Raw genomic sequence first — 17644 nt, 5'->3', positions numbered from 1 at the left:
CAAATATTAAATAATTTTTTTCTAAAATTTAAAATTGATATAAAAAAATTATAATATAGAATCTATATAAGAATAACATTATATAACTATATATAATATATACAAATAGACAAGTTGTATAATACAACATTAAGTACAAGTTTGATTTGAAATTCCAATTCGTTTCAAAAAATATATATATATTTTTTAAATAATAATATATAAAAATATATAAAAAGGACTGAATATTAATCGAAAAATAGAATGGAAAGAAAAGAGAAAAAGAAATACTTCTTCGCCCCAAAGGGCCCTTTTTATTCCCACGGTTTGGCATGATCAGCACCTAGCCAGGCCGTTTTTGTTTTAATATATTTATAGAATAAAGAAAAGAATTTATTTGATATAAAATCAACATGCCATTTTTTTAGTTATTTAACTATTAACTATGCTTTTCATAATCTCATCAAATCCTCCAAATTTTAGGATTATTTTAGAATCCCATCTTGATTACGTCAAATTTAAGCGTTCGACAAAAGTTCTATTTCGCTAATCCAACTGTAGCGGATATAGTTTAGTGGTAAAAGTGTGATTCGTTCTATTACCCCCTTAAAAGTTAAGGGGTTTGACGGTTTGATTACTATTCCGATCAAAAACTTTATTTCTTAAAAGGAATTAATCCTTTCCCTCTCAATGAAAAATTTGAGGAAAATTATACATTCTCGTGATTTGTATCCAAAACTCAATTAAAAGTGGAATTTTTGGATTATGAAATTACGAAACATAAAATTTTATTGAACTGGATCAATATTTCCAATCGAATGAGCATAAGTAAGAGATCCATGGATGAAGATATAAAAAAAGGTTTCTAATCGTAACTAAATCTTCTATTTTTGATAGAGAGAAGAAAATTAGCTATTAAATGATGACTTTGGTTTACTAGAGGCTTCACTCAACACATTTATTTTTGTTTGTTTTAGCTCGGTGGAAACAAAATACTTTTCCTTAGGATTCTCTCAAATAGAAATAGAGAACGAAGTAACTAGAAAGATTGGTAGAATTACCTCTTGTAGAAGGATCATCTAGAAAGTAAGTTGTTTTGAATTTAATACATTCATACAAGAAGCTGACATAGATGTTATGGGTGAAATTGTTTTTTATGATTTCTTTCCCATCTTAAATTCGGATCTGGGAATTTCTCCATTTTTCATAAAGGAGCCGAATGAAACCAAAATTTCATGTTCGGTTTGAATTAGAGGTGTTAAAAAGAAGAAATCAACGTCGACTATAACCCTTAGCCTTCCTAGCTAACGATGCGGGTTCGATTCCCGCTACCCGCTCTATTGAGTTTAATACGCAATTCTAAAAAATTGTCTCATCTCACATACAATACGATTGTTTTTTCAAAACAGAAAATAAGTAAAAATGATAATAAATCGGAACGAAAAGCGTCCATAGTCTATTGGATAGGACATAGGTCTTATAAACCTTTGGTATAGGTTCAAATCCTATTGGACGCAATTTATTTCCATATATTTTTAGATATTCGCTAAACGGTAATGTTTCTTTATGAAGAGGGATCGATTTCTTTATGCTTATTCCTTAAGTAGAAAGCGTTCCATCTGTTCTTGAATAGCTTCTTTTAAAAGGGCTTCTGCTTCCTCAGTAAATGTCTTGGTAGAAGATATAATTTCTTGGAACTCCAGTTTATTCGTTTTTACATAAGTACGTAATTCAACAAGATATTTTCTTACTTGATCAAGTTCTAATGAATTAAGATAACCATTCGTTCCGGTATAGATAGTCATTACCTGTTCTTCTACCGTGAGAGGGGCGGATTGGGGTTGTTTAAGCAATTCGCGTAATCGTTGCCCTCTTGCCAATTGATTCTGAGTAGCTTTATCAAGATCAAAAGCAAATTGTGCAAAGGCTTCTAATTCTGCGAATTGCGCCAGTTCCAATTTTAATTTACCAGCTACTTTTTTCATGGCTTTAATTTGAGCCGCAGATCCTACACGAGAAATAGAAATACCCACATTAATAGCCGGTCCGATTCCAGCATTGAATTGATCGGCGGATAAGAATATTTGTACATCTGTACATTAGTAGGAATATAAGCCGAAACATCTCCTGCTTGGGTCTCGACTATTGGTAAAGCAGTCATACTTCCTTCACCTAAAAGAGAACTTAATTTAGCGGCTCTTTCCAAAAGTCGTGAATGCAAATAAAAAACATCTCCCGGATAAGCTTCACGTCCAGGTGGTCTTCGTAATAGAATAGACATTTGTCGATAAGCTTGTGCTTGTTTGGAAAGATCATTATAAATGATTAATGTGTGTCGCTCACGGTACATAAAATATTCCGCCAGCGCCGCTCCGGTATAAGCAGCGAGATACTGTAATGTAGCGGGGGAATCTGCTGTTTCCGCTACCACAATAGTGTATTCCATTGCTCCCCTTTCATGGAAGTTAGTAACGACCTGCGCCACAGAAGATGCTTTTTGTCCAATAGTTACATAAACACATATTACATTTTGTCCTTGTTGATTAAGAATCGTATCTGTGGCTACTGCTGTTTTACTAGTTTGTCTATCCCCGATAATTAATTCTCGCTGGCCACGCCCTACAGGGATCATTGCATCAATAGCAATAAGTCCGGTTTGAAGAGTCTCATACACGGAACGTCTGGAAATAATACCAGGAGCGGAAGATTCAATTAACCGAGATTCAGAAGCTGTAATTTAATTTCACCCCTACCATCAATAGGTTTAGCTAGGGCATTTATAACACGCCCTAAATAAGCCTCACTCACGGGTATCTGAGCAAATATTCCTTTTGCTTTTACAGAACTTCCCTCTTCTATCATCAACCCGTTACCCATTAATACAACACCAACATTATTTGATTCCAAATTCAGAGCAATACCTATTGTTCCCTCTTCAAATTCTACTCATTCACCTGCCATTACTTCATCATGACCGTGAATACGAGCAATGTCGCCACCCACTTGAAGCACTATACCGGTATTTACAACCTTTACTTCTCGATTATATCCTTCAATACGTTCACGGATAATTTTTCTAATTTCATCTGCTTGAATGGTTGCCATGAGTCTTTCTTAAATTCTTTTTTTTTTGAAACAAAAAAATAATACCTACAATTAAATAGAAGGACTAATCAGTTATTTCGTTCATCGCAGCAAACATGCCAATATTAGCATTGATGGTCCGTAAATGTAACTCATTGTTCAAACAACTGTTCAGATTTCCTAGAGCTCCTTGTAAGGCTTGTTGGAAAACCCGCTGCCGGACTTGACTAATCGCTTTTTGTTGTTCAAACTGAATGGTTTCATTTTTGTAATTTTCAAATTGTTCTAAAGTTTTATAAGTTGAATTAATCAAATTCCTCTTTTCTCGTCCTATTTCAGAATATCCATTCACTAGAAACTGATCCTCGTCCATTTCGACTTTCTTTAAGCGAGCCCGGGCTTTTTCCAGTTGTTCAATGGCCTTTCCGCGTAGTTCTTCTGAATTTCAAATAGTATTCAAGATCCTCTGTTTTCGATTATCTAATAAATCACTTAATGCATTTCAAAACATTCATGATCCCTTCCCGAACCAAACGTGAATTTTTCAATTCATTTGGCTCTCACGCTCAATTACTTCAATTTTTTATGTCAAATTTCCATATCTTTTTTGAATGTAATGAACATATCCTCTCTTCTCTGTTCATAGTCGAAAAAAAATGGAAACCCATCACTAATCAAGACTAGAATATTCGGAGAACTCTTCTGACCCAAACGAAAAAAATATATAAGTAATTGTCAGCAAAGTTGTTTTTTTTTCATTCAAATCCAAAAATGTATCTTATTTTGTACGTAGGTCATCGACTCAGCCTTTGGCATTTATTTACTTAATAAAAAAAAGCCGAAACATTTTTCCTATAACAATAAATAAGAAATTCCAACAATTTTATCGACATGAGTGTTATATATCGAAAAATTTGTAACTACGTTTCTTTATTTAATTTTACCCTCGGTATTAGGTATATTTAAGTATTAATATGGTGGTAGAAAGAATACCCTGCTGTGCCCAGACTTCAAACAATTGAAGTTTTAACCATGTTATGGTAATGGTCCCACATTATTGGTTGATAGAGAATCAAAGTATACTTACCAACAAATCATGAAATGCTCTAGTTCTTACATATGATTTCTTTATTATTAATTTCTGAAGTCATTCCTGAAATCATGCACCTTTCGCCCCAATTAAAAAAAGCGGTACAGTTGGTTGAATCCAACCTTTTTTTGAAATAAACAACCCGCACACACTCCCTTTCCAAAAATGATTAATACACCAAGCACTACACTGATATTTATTAGATTTGTTGCTAAAATATCGGTATTAAACCTGAAACTCCCGGCGGATGGCCAGTGACCCAAGAAAACGAAAGAATCGGTTACATTTTCGTATGATCTTCTCTTATAGATAAACAAAAAAATCGTTGTATTATTTCAATTGTATCCTACTTCTAAATGATATTTTTTTATTGAGATTTGCAATAAGAATAATACTTATTGGATTTATAGAATTACTAATTAGGTACTAGGTTTCATGTGAATTTCGAAATACTCTTTTTGTTTCAACACTTCTCCTTCGGACTAAAAAGGAGGAGGAAAGAAGAAATCGAGTGGGTAACACGAATTCTTCATCCTCAAATTAAGTCATTTCCGTGTATTATTTTCTCAACGAATTAGTAATTGTGTAGGAGCGACATTTTCTTATAAATGTGAAAAAGCAACATGCAAGTTCAAGACTATAAAAGAAATATGTATTTCTCCTATTTCTTTTCCTTTTCGGATTAAAGAAAAGGATTCCCAAATAAAAGCGCTAATGCTACAACCAATCCATAAATTGTTAAAGCTTCCATAAACGCTAAACTAAGTAATAAAGTACCTTGTATTTTTCATTCTGCTTCGGGGTGTCTCGCAATACCTTCTACAGCTTGTCCCGCGGCAGTACCTTGAACAACTCCAGGTCCAATAGAAGCAAGCCCTACAGAAAATCCAGCAACAATAACGGAAGCGACAACAATCAGTGGATTCATGATAAGTTCCTTACAAAAAAAGAAAAGAAATGGTTAATGATACAGTAGGGGGTGATTTTTTTTGCGTATGTATTGCAATTCCCTACAAGGGGGCGGTTTTTAGAAACCATTGTATTTTTTTACCTCGAAGGAGTCACCACCAAACATTATTTAGGGTCTTGTTTGGAAAGACCGCAAATGGCTCTATTAGGATAAGACTTGAATCTTCTAAACAGATGGGTGAGATCCGGGCACGGGAAAGAGATGCTTATTCCGCGAGCTTTAGAAATTATTCGAGTACGTGACATAGCATTTTCGAAAATACCCTAGTTTGGACTATGTGGGTTTGAATTTAGAGCAAATAGAATCTCTACTTTGTATGGTGGTCACTTCGCTTTAAAGGTAATTTAAGGGAACCTAAGATCGGTTTGTCTAAGAAATTATCTTTGTTAAGCGTGATGTAACCTTGCATTTTGTTGTATTTAGCATGTGCGGTGATGAAAGCAATAAAGCAAATAAAGAAACATCACAATTGCAAATAAGTGCGGAATTAGTAAATACATGACCCCCTAGAGACGGATTAGGGAGTAGGTCCACATTGCCTAGAAGGACTAGGCAAGTAAAGATGCGGAATTGAAATGCGGAATTGAAAGTGCGATATTGAAATTGCGGAATTGTAAGTGCGATATTGAAATTGCGGAATTGAAAGGTGCATAATTGAAATTGCAATATTGAAAGGTGCATAATTGAAATTGCGATATTCAAATTTGTACTTGGGCACATGAGATTCGAACGCCAAGCGACTCCTTAAAAATAAGTGCGCCCGACACGAATTCAAAGCCAAAAATCTCAACTTGGGAGAAGTTGCTAATCCCAAAGTATCCTAGATTTTTCATATAGATCTTGAACTTGGTAGTTTGAATCTTGAAATATTGAACTTGAAATAATTGAACTTGAACTTGAAATATTGAACTTGTACTTGAAATATTGAAACTTAAAAGACTTGAATCTCAAAGATCGGGCCTTTTAATGTTGAAAAGGTTAGATCTTTGATGTGCTCTTATTTTGAAAGGATCCTAGTTTAGGGAAGTAGTCATGAGAAACCCTAAACATTGTGGGATCTTGAAATTTGAAAACTTGTACTTGTATATTGAAAAATGGAGTCTTGAATCTCAAAAGACTAAACCTTTAAAAGCTAGAAAGGTGTCATCTTTGATTACTCCATACTTGAAAGTGATTCTAGTTCAAAGAAGTGATTGCAAACAACTTTGAACATCCTTGGATCTTGAAAGTTTGCATTTTTGTATTTTGAAAAGTTTGGATTTTGAAAAGATGTATGATTGTTGCAAGTGACATCTTTAGTAGTAAAAATGCCAACTTGCTAATCATTTTTGAAATAGGAAAATCAAAGAAACATGATTGAATATGGTGGGATTCGGAATTACCTATTTAGATTTACACAAGAATTCCTTTTAGAGCTCCAAATTTCTTAGAACTTGAAGTTTGTATGTGTTTTTTGAAGGATTTTTGATTTGTATTTTGAGGCGTAATTTTTGTATTACGACGTTGTATATTGAATCTGCCTCCCCAAATGCTGGAAATTAGGGGGTTTTTATAGGAAAAATGGTTGGAAAACGCCAGCCATTGCCAGCACAGCACGCCAAACCAGCGCTCGGCGCTAGTGACGTGGCATGAGTGCTGCCAAAACAAGGACGCGGGCTCCGTCCTTGATTTGTCTTGTATTGATGTACCTTCGTACGAATAGTACGATGCTTGGCACGTAGTGTTTTCTTGGAGATTAAGACTTGATTTTGCGTCTAAAAACAAGCCGTTTCGGGTTTTGAATTCCGGTTGTACGGGACGGGGCCCGGCTGTCTCGGTTTTGTGGGTCGGTGCCCGAATTTGACATGTCTTATATGATTTTGAGTGGAAAAGACTTATTAAAACCAATGAAATAGTCTACTAGATGAGATTGTACTTGGATTTTGAAATTGGTTTTTGAGAATTGTATTTTGTACCGAGTTCCGGGAGGGGAACGACCTCGGGGATTGGATTTTGGATCTTGAATTTTGGAGATGTTCTTAGCAATTGGGATTTCCGTACGGAGTTGCTCCAACCGCCTAGTAAGGATAATGGTATCGTCATCATCCCAGAGGGGAGACACAAATGAGGTGTCTACGGATACAATCAACCAATGTATTATGACTTAATTATTCCATTGCAAATATTTATCCAGCTAAAATAATAATTAGTATCATTCAATAATTAGAAAGACTTGATTTTTTTAGTTCCTATATTGTTGAGTCTTTCTGAATCAATACAACTTGAGTTTTTCCATTTTCTTTTTCTTTTTCTAATAATTCTTCGACCTTTTTTTTATATTTTGTCTATTTATCCATTCAATTCGCAGTCATGAATGAATAGGAAAGGACTTCGTCGGTTGGTGTCTCTTTCCAAATTCAAGTAGGGCAAATTAAATATTCTTTCATATATAATTACTTGTCAATATCTAATATAAAATATACATAGGCTTCTTACATAACGTAAACCGCCTATTATACTTGAAATTCAATCGAATTTTGAACATTCTTCGAAACATCGAATCTGCAAGAATTAGCTTATAGTCATTAGATTCCATATAACAGGGGTATCCCCTCTTGACTATTTTTTACACTTCTCGAATATCGTTTTTTCTATTACCGCTAGACTGTATGTATTTGGATATTTATATGATTTAAATAGATTATCTTTATAGAGTATCTTGAGACACACATACACATATATCTAAACTAGGAGATAAACTCTTCCTAAGACAAATCAATGATGACGTACCAGGGATTCGCCTATATAAGCTGCGGCTAAAGTTGAAAAAATAAGAGCCTGAAAACCACTTCTAAATAATCCAAGAAACATGAAAGGTATAGGAACCACTAAAGGTACTGAAGAAACAAGAACAACAACTACTAATTCATCCGCTAATATATTTCCGAAAATTCGAAAACTAAGTGATAGTGGTTTTGTGAAATCTTCTATGATGTTAATGGGTAAAAGAATTGGAGTTGGTTGAATGTATTTACCAAAATAACCTAATCGTTGTTTTTGTAAGACCTGCATAGAAATAGTCTACTGACGTGAGTAAAGCTAAAGCAACAGTAGTATTTATATCGTTCGTGGGTGCGGCTAACTCCCCATGAGGTAACTGTATGATTTTCCAAGGTAAAAGAGCCCCTAACCAATTAGAAACAAAAATAAATAGAAACATAGTCCCAATAAAGGGAACCCACGGGCGATATTCTTCGTCAATTTGAGTTTTGCTCAAGTCTCGGATGAATTCAAGGACATATTTTAAAAAAAAATTGACCACCAACGGAATTGTTTGTGGACTCCGAACAGCTATAGCAGCTGAACCTAATAAGATTTCAATTACAACCCAAGAAGTTATAAGGACCTGGCCATGGATTTGGAAACCTCCTATTTGCCAATGAAAATGTTGACCTACTTCCACACCCGATATAGCATATAACCCCTTTACCGGGTTGATTGAATATGATAGAACATTCATATTGTCCTCTTACACAAATGTAACTTAAAAAATTATTTTGATTCAATCAGCTCTTTCTCGACTTGTCTACTACAATTAAAATTTTCTATTTCGGATACTGATTAATTACATAATATCCCCTGTTATTTTGAACTAGTTTTTGAGATTCAAAATCTAGTAACCGATAGAGAGTTTAGGAAGTCAATTTTTGATTTTATTATGAATCAAGGATTTCTTATATAGCTAGAGAGGCCTTCACAAATTGTAAATAATAATTTGGTAAGAATTAATCGAATTGAAGCTATAGCGTCATCATTTGCCGGAATCGAAATATCTGCGAGATCCGGGTTACAATCTGTATCGATTAAACAAATAATTGGAATTCCCAAAGTAATACATTCTCGAAGGGTCGTATATTCTTCCTGTTTATCAACGACGATTAAAATATCCGGTAACCCTGTCATATATTTGATCCCACCCAAATATGTTTGCAAGTGAGATAATTGTCTCTTCACCACCGCATCATCTCTCTTTGGAAGACGAGCGAGTCTCCCTGCCGTTTGTTCCATTCTCAAGTCCCTGAATTTATGAAGTCTCGTTTCTTTCGTGGACCAATTCGTTAACATACCCCCAAGCCACTTTTTATTAACATAATGACAACGAGCCATTATTGCAGCCCGTGCTACTGAATCAGCTTCTTTATTTTGTGCCCCAACAATTAAAAATTGTTTTCCTCTACTTGATGCATCAAAAACTAAATCACAAGCCTCTGATAAAAAAGAGCAGTTCTAGTAAGAATTATAATATGAATACCTTTACATTTTGCAGAGATGTAAGGCGACATTCGAGGATTCCATTTTTGAGTACCGTGACCAAAATGAACTCCCGCTTCCATCATCTCTTCCAAATTGATGTTCCAATATCTTCTTTTCATTTCTCCCCACACTTTATTCTTTTTTTTAATATTATTAAAGAGATGAGGTATTCTGGAAAAAAATTTTGTTCCAATGGAACCTTCTTTTCTACCTTGGATTGCCATTGATATACAACCAAAACCATTAATTCCTTACTATTTGTTATGGTTATTTAATTTCTTTATTTTATTACTAAATTAAATAACCATAACAAATACGTAAAAGATAAAAAAGATGAATATCTTCTATATAAACCCCAAAAATTACTGTTGTTTTGATCTATTACAGAAATTCTTTAATTCTTTGAAAGACAAGACTCAAATAGTTCTCTGTGGTAAAACAAAATATCTCCCATTTCTCCCTCGAATAGATTCTGTTTTTTTGTTTTCAAAGGAATGTCCTTATGTTGACTTGGTTGGTGTATGAATCCTTTGAATCAGGTACCAACAGGTATCATCCCCCCAGAACAACATTTTCTTTTAGTCCTTTCAACCAATCAATACCGCCCCGTAGAGCTACTTTTGCTAAAACTCGAGCAGTTTCTTGAAAACTCGCTTCGGAGATAAAACTTTGAGTATTCAGAGATTCTCTCTTTATTCCCAATAAGGTAGCGCAGTAACATATCGCTTCTTCCAAAGCGCGTCCCGTTCGTTCCGCTCGAAACAATCCAATTAGTTCTTCGTGCAAAAAAACATTAGACATTCCATCTTCTGAAACCAAGACTTTTGATGTTATTTGACGTACAATAATTTCTATATGTCTATTATGGATCTGCACCCTTGTGATCGATAAACCTTTTGGATCTTGTTAACCAAAGAAATACCACTTTGCGCTATAGTTAGCTCAGCTCCAATCAAGAATCCTCAAGGACTTCCAAGAATTCTTGTTATACGTTCGTTCCAACTATCAATCCTCTTTTCTAGATTCATGGATATTTAATCAATCGAACGAGCTTCTAAGACTTGTTCCACGTTTGGAAGACCTTGGGTTATGTCACCAGACCTCGATTTTTCATATATAAATGTAACTAATGTATCCCCTTCATAAATGATTTCTCCATAATGACCATGAAGTGTTGCTCCCGGAGTCAATTTGAACAATTAGAACTTGACACGATTTTAGGTGCGTTCCTTTTTTAGTTACACATACACTTTCACAAAAAAATTGTCCAATATCAATCTTTGTGGATGTCTCTTCACAAATACCAATTCAACTTGAATGGATTAAAAATTATGTTATTGCATGGATCGGGATTATAAATTCTTCCATTTTAATCCATTAAATAATATTGAAATTTAAATGGTTAAAAGGTTTGTTTTAAATTGTCAAGTTGCAAATAATTAGTTACCAAGATCTGATTATGAGTTATTAAATAGTAAAATGAAAAAAAAATAGCAATTTGAAGGGTTGTTCCTAAAGGACCAAATATTTTTTATTTAATTCTTTGGGATATTTGACACCCTTGAATGGACCTATTCGAAAACAATTGGATGATGACAAAATAAAAAAAAATTGACATTCTTTGTTTATACCCAACAACACACGGACAATGACTTGGTTTTGGTTAAATGATTTTTGAAGTTTTGTCTTTGAATAAATATAAATGGAATAAAATGGATTCATATTGGTATGATCCGATCCCTCCTTTTTTTCGGATGATGGATCATTTCTTTTACTGATATATGAAATAGCGGATTTCACTGAATTGACCGTTAAGAAATCTTGAACCATACCATTTGTTCTTACTTCAACAAAGGAACCGCGGGCCTCTTCGATAGAAGAACCTTTTTTATCTTGATTCCAATTCAATACTAAACAAGTACGTACTAATTGAATACTTGTGTCAGAAATTCCTTGAGTGACTTTACCATTTCCATAAATGATATAATTGACAACTCGAAGTTGCACATTATCCCTTTCCTGCAACAAATCCCGAGGGAAAAGTGTTGCTAAATTTCATATGGGACTACCGGCCGAACCAAAACAAAATATTTTTTCTTAGTAGGGGTGATCCGTTGGACATAGATCCATTTTTTAAAATTTTTGGAGTCCTTGAAATTTTTCCTGCTTGGTGGTATCAAAATGCCACTGTGTCGGGATATCTTATCTATCTCCCCAGGAAAATGGATATCTCCCAAAAAAATGGTAAGTTCAATCTTTTTTTTTCCTCTCCACTCGGACCACTCCGCCTATTCGGCTTCTTGTATTTAAAGTGATCTACGTATCTACTCCAATGATACTATTGTTGCGTACTATTATGGACGAAGATCCGGCTAAGATATGAACTTCTTCAGGAATGAAAAAAACCGATCGACTTTCATTTGGTATTTTGGTCGAAATTCTTTGACTCCTCGATATTCAATCAAATCCCCTTTTTTAACGATTGAATGCATCTCTATAGTCCCATATTTTGTAATTCCCAAACTCTTTCTCCGGTATCGAGGATCATCGAAATAAGCAAAAATACTATTTTTACGGAAAATACCATTTATGGGTATTTCAATCAAGATACTGGAAAGGGACATTAATTCTTTTTTTCGTTCTGGACTTCCTTGAAATGGAATAATAAATCTATTTCTTCGTTTGTTTGCCAATACATCCAAATTTTTTGCAGGATATATGAGATTAGAATGACCTATTCGATTAAGCTCTGAATAATCCGTAATCTTATCTTCTTTTTTACTAAAAGGGTCCGATAATTTATCTTTTACTTGATCGTTAGTGACTGAGGGGTTAGAAATATATATTTGTTCGAAAGAAAGAGAATGAGTGTTCATTTGATCTTGATCCTTGGAGAGAGAAAAAGGGACTACACTCGATCTGTACGGCTTTCCTGATAATACCCATAAATGACTTGTTTTTGGTAAGAGATGAACATTACCACATGTAAATTCGGGTGCATGGTACACATCAGTACTCCAGTGCATTTCTCTTTCTGAATCAGAATAAATATGTGTTCGAACCCTTTCCTTAAAATTCAAGGTGGATGTCCCTACGGGAATTTCAGCAATCACTTGTTCAGATTCAACATATTGATCATTTTAAACTAAAAGAAAACTTTTTGGCGGAATATTCACATTATGTAGAATATCGTCACTCTGAATAGTGACATACAAGTCGATATAACATAGAAAGGCAGGGTGTCCATGACGTGTTTGTGTGGGATGAACCAAATCCTCATTGAATTGGATTTTTCCATTAGAAGGGGCTCGTACATGTTCTGCAGTCCCTCCCGTGAATACTCCGCCCGTGTGAAAAGTTCTTAATGTTAGTTGAGTACCAGGTTCCCCAATGAATTGGCCTGCAATAATACCTACAGCTTCTCCCAATTCAACCAGGCCGCCGTGAGTAGGACTCCGGCCATAACATAATCGACAGATCCAAGACACACTCCTAGAAGTAAAAGGAGTTCGGATGGATATTAGTTGGGTTCGAAGCATTATGAATCGATTGACAAGTCCAACCCCGATATCTTGATTTCGGGTGGCAATGCATCGTGAACCCATATATATATCGTCTGCTAATACACGACCAATTAATGTTTGGATCAAAATTCTTTCCGGCATCGTACTTTTTTCAGGACTTACAGAATTACCTCGAATGGTGCCACAATCTCTTCTACGCACAACAATATGTTGAACTACTTCGACAAGCCTGCGCGTGAGATATCCAGCATTGGATGTTCGTACATCAGTATCCACAACCCCTTTGCGGGCTCCATAACAAGAAATTATATATTCTGTTAAAGAGAGTTCTTCTCGTAAATTGCTTTGAATAGGTAAACCAATCATTTGTTCTTGTGGATCCGACATTAATCCTCTCATACCTACTAATTGATGTACCTGAGACACATTTACTCTAGCTCCTGAAAAAGACATTATATGGACTGGATTATAAGGGTCAGTCATCCTAAAATAGGGATTCATTTCTTGTCGCAAATATTCACTTGTAGAATACCATATCTCAATGGATTGACCTAATTTTTCTACCGCGTGTACATTCTCATAATGGTGGTGTTTTTCCAAAATCAAACTTTGTTGTTCAACATCTTGGACTAGCCATCCTTTAGAAGGTATTTATATTGGTAAAAGATCATCAATTCCTAATGAAATGGATGTAACAGTGGCTTGCTGGAAACCCAGAGTTTTTAGTTGATCTAGGATGTGTGACGTACATGCCATTCGAAAATGATCTATTAATCTACTAATAAGTCGTTTCATGGCAGTTCCATCTATCACTTTATTGTGAAAGACCAAATTGTCCCGTTCTGCCATAAGTACCTCCATATTCTGCTGAGTAGGATTCGACAATGAATGGGATTGAGTTAGTGATTAGAAAACTTCCTTTTCTTGATCTTAATTGTCCTAAAAATTCAAAAATGATAATCCTAGTTGAACCTGAAAGACTCTAATTCGCCAAATATTATTAAGTACTTTATGAGCAGGCTTGACAAAATCCTTGTATAGCTTCTCCAATTTCTCGATAAAGAGAAATATACAAACAATAGTTAGAATATATATATATCAATAATTAATGACCTTGATTCTGATGATGAGCTCAATGAGGAGTTGGTGATACATGATAGTCTTGCATGTAGAGGGGTAATAGCCCCTGTGCCTAATGGATCAAATCCTATGTTGATGTAACGGGTCTGAAAAGGAAAAAGAAACAGATCCAGGGTAGAGAGATGATCTCTACTCATAAAGTGGAACTTTTCAGCCTCCTTAAACTAGAGTGAACACCGTACTTTGAGGATTTATATGTTTTGATTCATGAGGCGTATTTTAATTATTAAAGTATGAATTTTCAGATTTGTTTATTTAAATAAAGGTTTGATTTTTATGATGTTAAATTGGTTTTATTGAGAATTTCAAGTTAGGGTTTTAACCTAGACTTAATGGGTCAATTGATTAGCATAATTAGGTGATGAATTTAATTATGACAATCAATTATATTTTCAGATTTATATAAAGGCTTAAAGTGTTGATTTTTATTGATTTTAAGGGCGGAAAAATTATGTTTTCATACTAGGGATTAGTTTTGCAAATTGAGGCGATTATTTTATTAAAGAACGATTGAATTCTAATTTTTAACAAGGTTTAATATTTTATAAAGTTGCTGGAAATTTAATGAACATGGAAATAATTACAGTTTCATTATTTTGATGATAGGAGGTGATTTCTAAGTGAGTGCTTGTTTTGCAAAGTGGCCCCTACACTTAGGTATTCAAGGTACGTACAAGTCTAGGGCGACCACACCATTTGTCAAAGACATTACATGATTGTTGTTAATGTGAATGATATTATATGGATTCATATTTGTTTTGGTGAACGATCATGTGGATTATTATATTGGAATTATTGAATTATTGGTTGAACAAGCATGTTGGGATTATTATGAGTATGGATTTCATTGTCAATCATGTTGTTAAAAATTTATGCATGTATGGTTTGTTTCACATGCAAGGGATGAATTATTTAATGTTATGCTATTGTACGGGATGTCTAGCATACTTTTGAGCCAATTATTCTTACCACGTTGTACTATTTATTTTACCACATGTGAAGGGTTAGCTCACGTAAGCCACCGCACATGTAGGGTTCAGTTGGGAATATTTTATATGAAATGAATTAGGATTTTTCGTGCAAGGGCACAACCCTCATGTTAATAGGCATGATGTGGAATCTCACTGTGTGAGAAGGAACTTGGTAGTCATTTCACTACGTCTTGATTGATTGATCACAAGTCCTAAAGGATTAAAATAAGATTGTTTTGGTTGTCGTTCGTTAAATGTATATATGTATGTTTGTTGAGTCTCGAGTTCATCTTTAATAAAATATTAATAAACGTAAAGTGCAACCAGAACAAGCTTCAAAACTCTTGGAACGTATATACTATGAGTATGAACAATGGGGGGAGACTTGCCGGAAATCTTGATCTCCTACTAATGATACAAAACGTTGTTTCATTTAAATTATGCGCTGGAATTCCGTCTGTATGGCCCGACACTCGGTATGGTCCGTTATTTATTATTTATTATGGTGTTTGGTGGGCTCCCAACACCCTTCCTTTATGAAATATTCTTTTGGCCCGTTCAAAGCTTATTCTAATTAAATTGTGAGTCAAGAGTCGAGTCTTGTATTCATGATTTGTTTGTTAATTATTAAATGGCTTTTGCATGTTGATTAGTACCTTAGCGAGTGATGCATGTTATAGTATTATTTAACTCTACTCTTGTAAGTACTCAGCTTTTTGCTGACTACGTGCTTTGTGTCTTTTGGTCATGGCCTTTGCCTTAATGACCCTATGATGATCCATCATTTGCACTTGCATTGTTGGGGAGTAGAATAACATAGCAGGTTGGTAGATCGAAGTACGATCGAAATCATGTGGCTTGGGATGATTGAGAGTTGCATGCCCTCGTACTTTAAAACTATTTTATCTATACTTTAATTATGCTTGGGTTTTGTTGAATTTTTAATACTTTGGTTTTTGGACCGTTATGGTTCCAACTAGTAGGAGGTCTCGATAATTTATTATTTATGTTTTTAAAAGTTAGTTGACATTAAATTCCGCTGCGTAATTCTGGTACTAGCCTTAACCGTTATCACGGTGGCGGTAATACTTTAGTAATTCCTTTATTTTAAGTTGGAAGATGGTTTTATAAAAGCAAGGAATTATTAAGGTGTTACAATATGTATTTAACTATATTCCCTACAACCACTAGCTCTCTCTTTTACATACAGAGTAATAGGTTTCTGATAGGGCATTTTTCGGTCGTTGAAACGAACTCCGCCCACCAAACAAAATTTATAAAACTCCTAATCCGACACACTATATCAACTATAGCGGAAAGTTTAGGGATCATCCAATAGAACGAAGCGATTTGAGTTTAAGACAAACAAGCTAGCTTAGAAGAATTGTTGAATTGATTTGAAACTAACGAATCTAAACTTATATGGAAAACAATAAATTTTGGAAAAGCTAGGGGGATTGGGGAAAACGAATCGAATAACATACATGATGATGCAAATGTTGCGATTAAACCAAAATTAAAACAATTAAACTTATCTGATTCGATGAACCGAATGAAGAACAATTGTTGCGCCGTGGACACCCACTGTCCTAAAAGACGATTCCGCGCTATCTACCGGTGCAGTAAAACAGAATGCAGTCGCCCTCCAGGATTAGCGCAACTCCGACGTTGTGTGCACACACAAAGCCAGATGAAGTCAGAACATATGCCCAAAGCCGAGAGCAAGTTATTGAGAAAGAAAGAATGTGTTTTCGAGTTTCTGGGAATAGTGTTTGAATGATATTTTCTGTGTTTTGATAGAATACGAAATTTTGATTTAAGTAATCAGAATCAAAGCAAGCCAACAGACAGAAACGGCTGAAATCAATGAGGATTGTAATAGCCAAAAACGGTCAGAAATAATCAATGTTATAACGGACGCAATTAATGGTAATTAATCCAACGGTTACGTAATCCATACAGATTCCCGTAACAATAACTTAACCAAAACGGTCCAGTTACCAAAAAGAATAGGGTTGGCCCACAAAACCCACCCCACGCCCGTGAACTGCATTCCCAAGAGCCTAAGTACCATGGCCTAAGGCCCACGACCTGAGCCCGGCCCCGCCCGGCGAGCGCGCGGGTGTGTGTGATGTGTCCACCCATACCACTCTCACACTTTCTTAAACAAGATTTACACCAATTCCCCAATTAATAAACTAGGAGAATATGAAGAGTTTCTTCCATGTGGGACTCTCTTAATTTTCACTCTCCTTTTCCTTTGTGTTTTCCAATGAGAATTTCCAACAATCCCCCACAGGTTCGAATATGCGGAAAAGAAAGAAGAAAGAGAAGGATATTGGTTTTGGGCAAAACAAAACAATTGAATAGGGCTCTATGTCTTTCGACTTGAATTAACACTTATTGACATTTAAGCTATGATCTCATTCCTACCAAGTGACTTTCGTATTGAACTTGATAGGGAGTTAGAAACTCGTCACTTAAAGCACGCAACTGAATATGTATGATATTCAGACTCCGCGAATAAAGTGACGCCTTATACTAGCCATACGTCCGACCTGGATATGCTCATAGGTGCTCTAGAGAATAGCAC

At 35.0% G+C, this 17644-nt stretch overlaps 4 pseudogenes; all 4 read right to left on the bottom strand.

Annotated features, from left to right (window-relative positions):
* Window positions 1-1242: 1242 nt before the first annotated feature.
* On the bottom strand, window positions 1243-3403 carry LOC130460043 (ATP synthase subunit alpha, chloroplastic-like; annotated as a pseudogene).
* A 4430-nt stretch (window positions 3404-7833) lies between these two features.
* LOC130472485 (ATP synthase subunit a, chloroplastic-like) lies at window positions 7834-8631 on the bottom strand (annotated as a pseudogene).
* A 172-nt stretch (window positions 8632-8803) lies between these two features.
* Window positions 8804-9535, bottom strand: LOC130460036 (30S ribosomal protein S2, chloroplastic-like; annotated as a pseudogene).
* Window positions 9536-9968: 433 nt separating this feature from the next.
* Window positions 9969-13801, bottom strand: LOC130471489 (DNA-directed RNA polymerase subunit beta''-like; annotated as a pseudogene).
* Window positions 13802-17644: the final 3843 nt, after the last annotated feature.

Source organism: Spinacia oleracea, chromosome 4, assembly GCF_020520425.1.
Source record: "Spinacia oleracea cultivar Varoflay chromosome 4, BTI_SOV_V1, whole genome shotgun sequence".
NCBI classification, from domain to species: Eukaryota; Viridiplantae; Streptophyta; class Magnoliopsida; order Caryophyllales; family Amaranthaceae; genus Spinacia; species Spinacia oleracea.
The sequence above is the reverse complement of the archived record's forward strand: the minus strand, read 5'-3'. Positions and strand labels throughout refer to the sequence as shown.